This window comes from Lepidochelys olivacea, assembly GCF_965140295.1.
Source record: "Lepidochelys olivacea isolate rLepOli2 genome assembly, chromosome: 9".
Lineage (NCBI taxonomy): Eukaryota > Metazoa > Chordata > Testudines > Cheloniidae > Lepidochelys > Lepidochelys olivacea.
The window spans coordinates 75,465,422-75,479,476 of NC_140419.1; the positions used below are offsets into that span (position 1 = coordinate 75,465,422).

Consider the following 14,055-nt stretch of genomic DNA (forward strand, 5'->3'; position numbering starts at 1 on the left):
GGAGTGAGTGGCAAATAGCGTATATAGGTCATGATCCTGAAAAGAGTTACAGGCATACTTAAAAGGGACGTAGTTTTTTATTGAAATGTCCTGATGATAGAAAGTGTCAGGTGAGTTGTCACAGATGATAATGGCACAAGAGTAAAGGTGATGGTGCTGTTTGTGATATGGATGGTTGACCACCAACAACTGAACTAATAACAATGCATGTCATATAGGCCACAGAGCAGCGTAGTGAGTACTAGAGGAGAAATCCTGGCCCCCCACTGAAGTCCATGGGGCCAGGATTTCACCATCGGTCAGTAGTCACTACTGACCTGGAAAACATTCAAATCAATGATGTCAAGGTGAAAAAACTCCTAACCCCATAACCAACCCTGTGACTAACCCAGCTTCCCAAATTTTGCTCATTGATGTACAAAACCACGGAGAGGTTTCAGAGTAACAGCCGTGTTAGTCTGTATTCGCAAAAAGAAAAGGAGGACTTGTGGCACCTTAGAGACTAACCAATTTATTTGAGTATGCATCCGATGAAGTGAGCTGTAGCTCACGGAAGCTTATGCTCAAATAAATTGGTTAGTCTCTAAGGTGCCACAAGTATTCCTTTTCTTATAACCATGGAGAATTGTTTGTCTCTGTATTTCCATTTCCATGGCAAATGTATACATTACATTTTAATATATTGTTCCCCAAAAGAAAGATTTAAATATTTGTAAAAAGAGACAAGCCATCTGAAGAAGACATTGGTGTGATGTTATGTTCTAAATGTGATTTGTTTTATAAATAAATTTGCATAAAAATATCTATCCCTGGATGTCATAGTTCTAGTTTATCTTTAATTCAGATGCTCACGAAATGTAAATTATTTTTACAGCTAAATAAAAGCTATACAAAGCTGCCAGAAAAGAATAATGAGACGCACATTGTGCCATGCAGTCATGATAAATCCAGAAGCACCATGGTTACAGTCAAAATGTAAGGCCCCCCAGCAACTAGGGAATATGAGCACATATAGATTTCTTTGACTAGCTTTAGCAAACTAATCTTAACTGGAGAAGCATGTCACGCATGACATTAGTTCAGCAGCAGAAAATATTTACCTAAAAGCTTGACAGTCACCCAATATGTGGAGTAACTGCTGGTATTTATATAAAGCTTTTATTATGGAATAAAAGCATCAGTGTGTTTTGGGCTTTATTCTGCCAGTGCGTGTGCGTGCGTGTGTATTAGAGAGAGAGAAATAATGATATCAGTATTCTTTTAGCATGGTAAGGTTTACAACAGCTATTGGTGAGAATATTGATGTTAGGATAAAAAAGCTTATGAAATATGAAGTGATCCTCAGGGTGGCAATGACATGCTTTTATTTTATTTTCTCTACTTGTGTGCTGGCATCTAGCTTCTTCGGAGGCAAACAACTCACAGTGAGAAAATGTGGTTGTATCTTCTTTAGCATTGGAGGTCTCATGTTACGTTAAAAAAAAAGGTACTTCGCAAAAATGCAATGGCTGTGGACTGTGTCCTGCACTCCCATACATCTGTGTCAATCCAAAACAACTCAGTTAACTTCAGTGGAGTCGCTCTGGATGGAGGCTGGTATAACTGCGATTAGAATTTGGCACTCCCTCTAAGGAGAAGTTAAATTCTGGCTGCCTCTACAGATACAGAAATATAGATGTGACACGGAGACCCACTGGTGATTCACTACTCTGAGAATAACTCTTGCCAGGCCTGACATACTCACTACACCTAACACACTGATGTCATGATATATACCCAAAAGGTGTCATGTACTATGCCATTGGAACACTAATAAATCCCGGATCATTACTATCCTTGTGTGATGGATGTATGGTCAATCCACAAAGGATTATACAGATGTGCCGGAATTATGATTAAAAAGTGTTTAAACCAGGCATGTGGAGAGGAGCTGAAATACATTTTTTTTCAGATAAAGGAATGCGGTTCTATCTGCTTAAATATCTCCCCCAAGTAAATTGAGCAAGGTGTGACCAAAGACAAAGGAGAACGCATCTGCATGCCAGGCAAACAAAGCTATCAGGAGAGCAAGTGAGGGAAAAGTGATTATTGAACACTCTCAACGGGGGATGGATACTTCACCCCCAAGAAGCCATCCTGCCTCTTGATGCAGGGTCATTGAACTTTGAGAGAGAGATTTTTCAAAGGTTTACTGGACTATAAAGAGAGACCAGACCTGAAGAAGAGCTCTGTGTAAGCACAAACGCTAGTTTCTTTCACCAAGAGAAGCTGGGCCAATAAAAAAAAATTACCTCACCCACCTTGTATCTATACAGAGAGGGGCAGAGAGCTACTCAGTTACCCTTCACCTGGGGAGACAAAAACTTGGACTTTCTGGGGATTCAGACTAAGAGCTAGTCTGCCATTACTGGAAAAGAAAAGCTGGTGAGTAAACTACCTTGAACAAAGACTGCAGCTTGCTAAGTTAGGTCTTAACCGTTAGAAATTGTATATTTACTTTTGTTTGTAACCTTTTCTATCTTTATCACTTATACATGAACTCACTTAAAAACTCACTTTCTGATCGAATCAACTTGTTTTACATTTTATCTAAACCAGCCTAGATTTGATTTGATTCAATTGATGTGATTGTTAACTCCAGTCAAGGCAACAAGCTGCTGTTTCTATTTCTTTGCAGGAGCAGCGAACTTAATACCCTCTGGGAGTGTTCCAGGAGAGGGTTGGACTCTGCAGGGAGACAATGTGGGGGAAATTCAGGACTGGGAGTGTTGGGGTCACTCTGCAGACAGTAACTGGGTGCTGGAAGCCTGGGCATGACCTGCATGCTTATATGTTGCCTGTTGGGGTCTGTGCTTTGAGCCACAGCAGCAGAGCATTTAAGGCAAGCAGAGTTACAGGGCATGTTGTGACAAAACCTCTTACTGATCTGGGTTAAACTCCAAAATGTCACAGGAGAGACCCAAACAAAATGCCTGTTTTGTTTTTTGTTCATTGACCCACAGATGCCAATTGTCAGCATCGCCCCACTTTGCCACCCAAATACTTTTTGTGTGAAGATGGCTATTGTAGGTAACAGTGGTGATGGTACTTGTTCTCTAGGTCTCCAGAAGGAAACCCAAACCTCTCCACCAAGAAAAAGAGAGGCGACACTGGGTACCAATACTCTAACCATGTTGATGAAATTCATAGTACTTTATAATTTGATTTAAATACCTAAATACATATTGTTAGCATTTCCAGTTATGATCTCCAATTTTGATTTCAAACAGGTTCTTTAGAATAAAGAATTCTATTATTTTATTTTGAATTAGTTTGCTGTAAATATTACACTAAGGAAATGATCACTAGAAGTAGTCATTAAAATCCAAAGATGGCTAGATAATTATGGGGCAAGGGGCCCTAAGGAACTTCAGCTGATATTAATTGAGACATACACTTGTCCAGATAAAAGGCATGGTGAATAGACAAAACACCCTTACTGGGTTAACAGTCGTAAAGGGTAAATTCATGGATGTAAAAAATGAGGGCAGAATTTGGTCAAGATGTTTCATTTACAGGATTCAGTGTAATTGCGCAAGAGTGCAGATAGGACTGTTCATTCCCTGAGCTGTGCTCTACCAGGGATGCCTCTGGCTGAGTTTCCCAACAAGTAAAACTGCTTGACTGATGTGGTCATCTCTAGCAGATTCAAGTACCCTCAGTTGCCCTGTTCTTAACAGGAAAAAACAAAAACAAAACCTGCATACACAATAATGACTGTTCCCTGCCTCAACTGCATGGGTGCTACAGTGCTGCCTTAAACAAACTAAGCACTCAGGCCAACCTGCTCCAAAAAATTGTGGGTCCTGCAGAGCCCAAGAAATAGGAGCATCTGAAGAGTCTTTGCAAAAGAAGGAGCACAAAAAAGTAGGGCCTAGCTATTCAGTGCAGCCACAATGCCTCTGCAAGCAGCATATTTGCATGGGATATTTGGGAGGAAGTAGTCACACAACATTTCTGTCTCCCAGTAGCTTTTGGAATCACATATTTTCTTTGAAGCTGTGGCAGCCCATATACAGTACCTTGCTGTGTTGGCTATCTTTATTGTTTCTGATGTTGCCAGTGACCACATTGTGATCAACTCACTAATCTGAACTCTCCCTATGGCCTTCTGGCTACTTGTGCATTGTCTTCCCTTTGCAGTAGTTCCTGAATTTTGCAGAGCCTCTTAGGTCCTGGTCCCTAGCTTTCATTTGGGTCAATGGTTGTACGAGCTTCCTTCTCCCCTTGCTTTCAGACACTCATTTTACTGGTGGAAAACAGTGGAGTGTACAACAGACAAACTAAAACATGAAGGGAAAAAAAGGAGAGAAAGAGAGTGTGTGCAACCCAGCATAGAAGATAAATGTATCTTCTTGTTGCTATTGGAGCACTCAGAGGCTGCAGTCTAAATAGATATGACATGACACAGTGCTTGCCCCAAAGAGTTAGTTGTGTCCACATTCACACAGCTGATAAAAAGGTAATTGGGGAAAAACGGTCTACATGTTTTCACACTGTTCTCCAGGGAAGGGTTTTTGAATTGCCATGTATCTGGTATGTGTGATGTGTCTATTTTAACCTGTCCTGACTTTTTTCCATTTTGATTAAACAGGGGGAAATAGAAGCCAGACACTTACATTCAGATGATACTAATGGCCAGTTTCTAAATATTACATGAACAGGGATGAATCCTGAAGGGTGCTGAGATTCCTGTGAGGTGCTGAGTGCCCTCAGCTCCCATTGACTTCTATAGGAGTTGAGGGTTCTCAGCAGCTTGCAGGATTAAGCCTGGGAGCCCCAATTTAGTAAAGCATAAAAGCAGCTGTTACTTTTAAATAGGGTCAGTGAACTTTGAGAGAGAGATTTTTCAAAGGTTTACTGGACTATAAAGAGAGACCAGACCTGAAGAAGAGCTCTGTGTAAGCACAAACGCTAGTTTCTTTCACCAAGAGAAGCTGGGCCAATAAAAAAAAATTACTTCACCCACCTTGTATCTATACAGAGAGGGGCAGAGAGCTACATATTTAAGCACATATTTAAAGTTAAGCCCACGCTTAAGTGCTTTGCAGAATTGGGTCATCAAGCACATGTGGGAGTAGTCCCATCAACTCCAGTGGACCATGCATCTGCTTAAAGTTAAGTGTGTGCTTAAGCTCTCAGCCAGGTTGAGTCCAGAATGCACATCTCCCATGTATGTCAAACATCCTCTGCTCTGCTTATTTTGTAAAGTGCATCAGGCTTCAAGAGCTCAGTTCTGTTCTTTGGAGATATTCTGCCTCTCACTTTTAACTTTAAAATGTGAAAATTGTCACTTTAAAAATGTGTATCTAGCTATTTATCTATTGAAGTCATCATAGCATTGAAAAATTTAAGAGCAGTAAACCTCTTGGCCTTTTAATATTTTATATCTACGATGGCCAATCGTTTGAATAGAACCAAACAATGCTGTTTAGAAACATTGGAAAAAGAAGAATAACGCTCAGCTGATGGCTCGTATGACAAGGTGCTGCTCAGAGTGAATTTTTATGCTTGAATTATAAACCCTTGAAAAATGGGGACCCTAATGCAAAAGCTGACACAGCTTTAACTAAAGCAGCTCTAGTAAGTGCTGCTATAATTATTTGCTCATTAATTACAAATTTTGCAAGACGCGAGAGTAACACAAATTGGAAAATAGGAATAATTATCAGTAATAAAGCCACAGAAGCTGGACACATTGAAAGTGTCTTCCTCTTTAAATTTAATAATAGCAAGACAGCTAGAAAATTAATAAGAAATACATAATTGAAAATTAACCTTGCAAATCTGCTGTTAATAAACCATGGTACTCTTGCATTACAATAATTTTACAGAGCCCTTAATTTGCATTTGAAGTGCTATCCCAGGTAATACTTTGTGTTCAGAACAATCTATGTGTGTTTGGGTTTTCAGATAAAATACAGAGTGTGCACTTTAATACAGTTAAAGTTTTTGGACCGTGGAATAATGTTTACTCTGTGTTCTGAATGGCCTAGGAAATGCATTTTTATAACCAGAATGACTGGAAGCCAAAAGTACAATGGTGATCTTGTGCCTGCCGTTATGCCTGAATGCTGTTTTGTTGTTGTTGAACCAGAGTATTGTGGAGCATGCTGCTTTCATCCTCAATTTCTTTCCCATTTGCATAAATATTCCAGTTTTGGTGATCAGACCTATTGATGGAGCTTCCCTCGATATGGGATTTGAGTTATCCCAGGTCTGGGCGCCTGGGTTAGCCAAGTTCAGCTGCGAGCAGCCACACTTCTAAGCCATATCTGGGACATACCTGGGTAGCCATGTCTGGCACTGCACTGACCTGTGTTCAGCACTAGAACTTCTGGGGGCATATCTCATGGTTCTTTGGGCTGCACTAATCTGCACCGCCGTGCGGTGTGAGCCTCTGACCCCCCTGGCAACATGCTGGGCTGAGAATCTCTGAGATGGCATCAAGTGCTGTGCAGAGATGTAGCAGGCCACATTGGAATGTGGGGTTTAAATCTTGACTCACTGTATATAAACTGTTAGGTGACTTCTGGTGCAGAAGAAGAGAATAGGTAGAAGGGCTGAAAAATATGGCCCAGAGGGAATTGGGGGAACGTATTGGAGGACGGTCAGCAGCCAAGTGAAGTAACTGGGATTATCCACACTGCAGGGTGGGTGGGTTGTGGCCCAAGTTAAAATGGAGCCTGAGCTCTTCCCTCCATCCCCAGTCACGCAAACTGGTCTGGTTTCAAAGTATGTCCAAATCTGGGAGAAAGGATTTTTGTGTTGGGATGGGGGTCGGGGATCGGGGTTGGGGGGCTGAAACCTGGGTAAGAGCCCACGTTAACTCTGTAGTGAAGAAGTATTCTCAGGAACACTTGTGAATGTTCAGTGAGTCAGTGGTAAGTAGCACTAAGCACACAGTTGCTAGGCTACAGTGGATGCTGTCATCACTGTATTTCTGGGTAGATCTGGTGGGAGGCAGTGTAATCCAGTGGACTGAGACAGAGCTGGGAATTCAGAACTCCTGAGGCCAACTTCTCAGCTAGTGTAAATCAGCACAGCTCCTTTGATTTAATGGAAATGCACCAATCTACTCTAGTCAAGAATCTGGTACATGGGTTCTATTCCCAGCTCTGCCGATGCGCCTCTGTCTCCATATCCATAAAATAGGGATAATACTTATCTAGCTACTTCCTATGGCTGTTGTGACCATTAAATAGTTAATGTTTGTAAGTTCAAAGTACTATATGTTATACATTATTAGATCTGTTTTATATGTTGCATAAAACAAGTAAAGAGATTCCTCTTTATTTTCAAATTGGAACTATTAGTCCTATTGTATCTTGCTAAATGGCCTTTACATAGACTATGCTTTATAAATAGGGCACTGTACTTTTCCTACTGTATATCATAGTGCACTCACACATTTATTGCCAAGTGTTTCACACAAAGGTGTGCAGTGTTTCATTACAGTGCAGTGCATTACGAAATGCATTACAAAGTGGCTTTTCGAAAAAATTTATTCAGACACACAGTATTTGGCATCCTAGAGGAAGAAGAGAGTATTCTCAAAACATGGTTTGTGCACAATTCCAAGCACCCCCACTGACTGCATATAAAATGTTGGCTTCATTGTCCCAACCACAAATCCTAGGGAAAAGGCCATTTGGGGTCAGCGATTCAGCTGTTTGTCTGTTCATTTTATGTAAGAGGGTAGCAGCAGTGTGCTTTCTGTCCAAAGCAGCAATAGCAGGAACACCTTGCCTCTGAAAAGGCTGGATCCCCTGGTAGAGCTGAGGAAGGTGCTGAAAGAAACCTGGAAAGCAATCGCTGTCAGATAGTCTTTGATTTGAACTCTTGTCCCTTTATCTGCTACACATGTATGCTTGACACTGCAGATGACGTAAGGCCTTTGTCACTTCCTTCCACAGTATTCTGCCTGTTTCAGAGACTCCTTCAGGGCAGACATGGTTTTGTATTGGCCTGCTGGGCGAGGGAGTAGCGCGAGCTGTACTATTGCAACAGCAACAGTAATAGCTGATTACGGTTCTATAGTGACTTCCGCCAGAGGAGCTCAGGGTCCTTAAAGGATATGCGTAGCTTCAACTGAGACTACCCTTGTGGGGTAGGTATCTAGAGAGCCGTAAGAAGCTCAGCTCTTTCAGTTCATGGGCGCACGGAGTGGGTTTGAATTTTGGTTAGCCTGTGTACTAAGGTTGCCCCTCTGAGGTACGAAACAACAGTGCAGCAGGGGATGCTGAACCCATAAAACTGGAGAGCTGGCAGTGTGTACTGAGCACCCTGACAGATTTCCTGCAACAGCTACCTCAAAAATGGAATGACCCTGGGAAAAATCTGGACAGGCAGCCCCCTTCTGTGTACTCACCCTCAGAGCATCTCTGAATCCTGCACAGGGGCGTAACTGCTGAAGCTGGGAGTATCAGAAACTGCTCATTAGCAACCTGGGGTTATCAGATACCCAGGTCCTGACCTTCCGTTGGTCGCAGGCCTCTCTCATCATTAAAAGCAGCCGCCTCCCCATGGATTTCTGCAGGGAGTTTTGCTGAAGGTTGGCTGCTGTCTGCACCCTGCCATGGCAGAACTGTTGACAGGAACTGCCTGCAGCTGTGCATGTGCAATCAGCACCACCGGGGGAAGAGACTTTCCCCAAGTCAGGAGGTACGAAAATATAAGCAGAGCTGTGTGCCAAGGGCAGCAGAGGGGCTGAATGCCCAATGCCAAGAAACAAGTGCATCAGGTGGGGCAGAGAGTTGGCGAAACCATGACTCCACCCTCCTACTTGCTGTGGAATGGAGTATGCTGCACCAGGAAAAGGGGCACCTCAGAATACTCCCTCCTCAGTGGAAACAGAGGGGCTGTTGCCTTTGTGGGGCAACAATGCATCCCAGTGCTCCCTGTAGGCAGAGTAGCTGCATGCTGCCCCTCCTTACAGCTGTGTTTAAAGAGCCAGAAATAAACTGTCCCTACAGGACAAGGAAATGGTTTCCTTACTGTGAGGTAGGTTCTGCCATTCAAACTCCAGTTGTGTAGCCCCTGCCTCATTGAGTAGCCCCAATGTATTCAGTGGGAGTCCCTACAAAGTCAGGTGGTAGTCACCGTGCAAGGGCAACGTAACCCAGCCCTACATCTGACCTTGTTATTTTAGGGCCAAGTTCTGATATCCTTTCTGACCTGCAAAGAGAGTGGGACTATTGGAGGTGTAAGGTACTATTCATCCTGAGCAAAGGTATCAAAATGTGTCATGGAGCATCTGATGATCAGAGGTTCCAACCCTCCACAATTCCACTTGACTTCAAACATACTAACTACACTTCTGTCTTTTTCACTGCAATCTATTAACAATTTTAACCTGTCATCTTAAGTCATTGAGATGCATTTTTAAAACACTAAAAAGCAGCTGATAATTCAAACTGATCCAGGCTAAAAAAATGTTAATACCTTTAATCGATCAAAGCTAATTAATATAAATTGGGCTGGGTTCACTACCGTAGCCAAGTATAAATGGTGACGGTGACATCAGTGAGGCTGGGGTCTGCCAACCTGAGTTACACTACTGGAATGACAATGGACTGATTTAACCATGAGGATCTCATTTACTATTTCATATTTAAAATGAAGCCTAACCTGTAATTCAGGTTTATGGGGAGTGCATATTGTGGAATCAGTGTAGAACAGATTCCAGCACAGATAAACTTTGCAATTAAAGGAAATGTTTGTGAATGGCATACTTACTGCATACACCATAACATCTTAAGGCCTGGTGGAAATCCTTTTAGAATGAAAAATTACTCTGGAATAGCTTTTAATAAACAAATGGCTGGAACACCTTCTAAGGTTTTCCAACACACAACCTCTGAAAAAAATCATTTGAATGGCACAGAGAGAAAATTGCATTTTTTTTAGGCTCCTGAACCAATAAAACCATCATCCTCATAATAATAAGAACAATAAAAATACAGTGGGAACTTTGGCTTATAAATGTAGGACCTTTCAGCAACAATTTTAGCTTTATAATAATGGTGTCAAAGTAGCATAGGTCCAGATCCATCCACTTAGTGTAAGGCACTGCAGCAGGTATGAGAATGCTCTCCTGTTCCTACTATTCTATTTGCTTTTAGGTTTGGCCAGGGAGGAGACTGACCCTAACACAGTTCCTCTCCATTCCCTTGAGATCTGCAGCGTGGGGATCTGTTCCCATGCAGAGCAGGAGCCACTGTGGATGCTGGCCCATTGTCAGCCCCTCAAAATGTGGTTCTGCAAGTTCATCTCTATTTGCCCACCTCTGGTTTTCCCTTAATCCTCTAGCTCAGGAAGTAAGGACTCTTTGGCTATGTAGACACTACAGGGATAAGACTACAGTCTTCTGCTTTTACTGTCCTGTGTTGTAGAAAGAAGATCTCCTTGTCACTCCTATGATGGAACAGGCAGACGTAAGAGTGGGGCACATTTATCTAGGCAAAAAGCATCAGGTCACATTATGTTTGAACATACAGTACATGATAAAAACACATAAAGGGTTATAACAAGTAAAAGAGTCACTGTGATTGCTCCTCGTTGAAGGAACTAAGGCCCAACGAGAGGAACTATGTACATCCAAGCGAAGGAACATAGGCCAGGCCTTGATCTCATAAATTCTCCTTCTGTGCAAGGAAAAATGGTCCATAAAGAGGCCTTTTAGCTGTATCTAGTGTATGAAGCCAGGCTCAATTGCTTATCACTAGCCAGCAGCAATCCAGTTAATTGGAAGGAGCACTTCAGTGGGAGTCGTGGTGATCCAGCACCCCTGATTCTCAGGTCTCTTCTTCTTTAGACACTGAAGTGTGGATTTAAGTGCCTAACTTTGGGGCACCCAAATTTGAAAATGTTTTCTCAAAAACTTTTTCATTCCAAAATGGCCTTGTCAGCATGAGAAAATCGTGACAATTATTCTCTTTGAAGTATTTAAGGTATTGCAATAGAAGCAAATGCCTTAACCAATAAAGTCTCTTTCTTGCGGTTGATGGAATAGAAAGGAGGGTTGTACATCCAGGATTTTAAAATGTTCAATTTATTTAAACAAAAATGTCACTGCTTAGGTTTGTTTTCAGCTGAAAGTGGATTTCCAATGCCCCTTTGTGCTAATAGATAATTTTATGGTATTGTCATCATTATTAGTTTAAGCTACTAGAATCCAACCTTTGTTTGTATATGGATGGAAAACCAGTGCACTGGTTTCTTCCTATTTGGACTCCCCCGGATGCAATGGGAATAAACAGAATAGAAAGATTTGTAACACAGGCAAAGCAAGAACAATTAACATACTGTTTAAATTTGCAAGGCTTGAGGATTTTATCTGGAGTTTATTTGTAAAACAAAAGTGTATTTCACTTTGTTTTTAGATGCTCTTTATTGTGTTATTCATGCTTACTACACAGGAGACAAGATTTTTCATGTAACAGTAATATTTCTGTTGCTGTTCCAAAAATAGACTAGGAGCCATGAGATTCTAGTAACAGATTTCTCCCTCTAGTGGCTGCAGAAAGGAAATACAAAACTTAAAAGACAGGTCATGTTTATTTGTTAAGCATAAAAGTGCATATAAGATAAAAATAATTATATTTATCCCCAATTTAAAAGAAAAATCATTTGATGTTGTAAGTGTGATTTTCATCTGTAATATCTGTATATTTTTTCTGCGTTTCGTTAGTTATTGAGATACAAAACTGAGGCAGGTAGAAGCGGAGGCAGAATTTGGCCCATTTATATTAAATTACCATTAATTCTAACATACAACTGAGTTTAGATAGTTAGTCAACACAAATTGAAATGAATTCAATTTACTGTCCTGGATGTATATCAATAGAGCAGTAGCAATGCTGGTGATTGGTGGAGAATTATAGTAGGTTTAATATTTCCTCTCATTTCATTTGGCGGCAGTGAGAAGGGAAGGTTTAATATAACCATCTATTGCTTATCCCCAATTTCCAGATCTGCTGATACTGACATATCTACTTTGTCTAGATACAGTGCTACCAACATAATTTTTAGTAACTGTGCTAATCTCTGGCTTGCACTGACAGAGAAGTGTACTTGAGAATAATTGCCTGATGGTGCTCCAACTGTATTCTCATAAGGAATAGGGAATACTTTCTGTAGCATAAGTGGATATACAAAGAGAACAGTGAAAGGAAGAGATAGGTGATCTTCGAAGAATTTGAGGTTTTGTGGATCATTTAAATTATATTTTGGGTTTAAACACAAGTCTAATTTTGTGAAACTTTTTCCTGTAACTTATCTTCCATGTTCTTTCAAATGTAATTGAATTACACCCTCCCACCTTTTTTTTCCTAGCTGAAAGGAAAAGTGTGCTATGTATTAAGGCTAGCAGAACATCAGTCCCGCCCATGAAAGCCAAATGGCGCAAGTGAGTGCCTTGTATCTAAGGTACCATGTATATATGTTTTTTGGTTGTTCTCTCTTTTTGATCTGTTCCTTTTCTCACAAACTCTGAGATGGAACATAAACCCAATAATGCTTGAGTCAAACTACAATAATGGAAATGGCTCAAAGTAAGGTGAAATGAGTTCACCTGCTCCTAGTGAGAAGGGATCATGCAAACTGTAATGTTGACTTCTCTCTCTCTCTCTCTCTCTCTGTTAGCCAAACTCAGGTTGGCACGAGCGGGCACAAGTCCCATTGACTTCAGCAAGATTTGCACTTTCTTATGGCAAGCTGAGTCTGTTTCTCTCCCTCTTTTCTTCGAACACTTCCTTAGTCAAACAAATCTGGTATATTTGCTAGCTATCTAGCATCCAAAATTCAGTGGGAAAAACAAATGGGAGAAAATGAGACAACACCAAGCAATGTTTCACAGATGAAAAGAGAGAAGTCCTCCTTTGTATTGGGGATAATTTTTTGTTATCCTAAGAGGTTTCATACTGAGGTGTAAGAAAGGAAGTTATTAGAATCTGTAACATTGTTATATTCATCTTCCTTAAACACTAGCTGAACTAAATTGTAACCTACCATCATGTAATCATCAATTATTTGAATGCACAGCTCCATGGAGATGCTGGAGCATGGGAAATTCAGCAAGTAAAAACAACCAAGCAATACATGACTAGTTAGAACAGCTGTCTTGGTCTATGTTTGAAGGGAGAGAAAACCTTTTGAAGTGATAAACACCCATTTTTTCATGGTCTGTGTGTATAAAAACATCCTCACTGCATTTTCCACTTTTATGCATCCGATGAAGTGAGCTGTAGCTCACGAAAGCTTATGCTCAAATAAATTGGTTAGTCTCTAAGGTGCCACAAGCACTCCTTTTCTTTTTGCCATGACATTGTTAGGCCCTTCACCAAGGAAAAATTCCAGCAATTATACAGAAGAAGATTGAATTTGCTTGAATACTCCTGGCTAGTGCTGTGCAAAAATGTCCAGTTCATTTTGTATGTTTTCAGTTCTAGCCCCTTCTCAGAAGAAATGGGCCCCAGTCAGAAAGTTTGACTCTGAGAGAGAAAGAGAGACACCAGCAGTGAAGTTTGGATCCTCGTTTGGATTCCAGACGCTTCCTCAAAGTTTGTGGTGTTTTTCAGATCCAGGATATCATAATTCCAGGTCCATCTCTACTTCTGAGTAAACTTTCACTTTCATAAAAAAAAAATGATGCAAGCCAAAGCTAACTCAACTGTGGGGAGGAGGTTTCTTCAAAGCTCTGAAAGATGATGTGTTTGAGTGGAAGTAGGATGCCAAACTTCTTTGAAAAAATTCTTTCAGGGTGAGAGGAGAGGTTGTGGCTGGAAGAAAGAAAATTAAAAACACACATATGATCTCTGTCATGACCTCCTATGACAATTACAGTCCACTGGAACAATAGAACATCTGCCTCAAGCGTGAAACTCATGTGAGCAGGAGACGTAGGAAATGGAGCCATGAATTTAGAGTTCATTTACAGACGAGATCAGGTTGACCACAAACTTTAGTGACTGCAGAGCAAAATGTAAACTCCACTTTTCCCAGGTGGGATTTTTC

General features: G+C 41.0%; 1 protein-coding gene across 27 annotated transcripts in view; it reads left to right on the forward strand.

The window, feature by feature from the left end:
- LOC311526465 (uncharacterized protein) overlaps positions 1–14,055 on the forward strand; it is a 257,232-nt gene that overhangs the window by 122,522 nt on the left and 120,655 nt on the right. The window contains exon 4 of one of the 27 annotated variants that reach the window (XR_014713023.1): positions 1,952–2,104. The exons of the other annotated variants lie outside the window; for them this stretch is intronic. The gene's annotated coding sequence lies outside the window, so the exon portion shown is untranslated. Of the gene's footprint in view, positions 1–1,951; positions 2,105–14,055 lie in introns of those variants that run through there. 27 annotated transcript variants of the gene reach the window in all.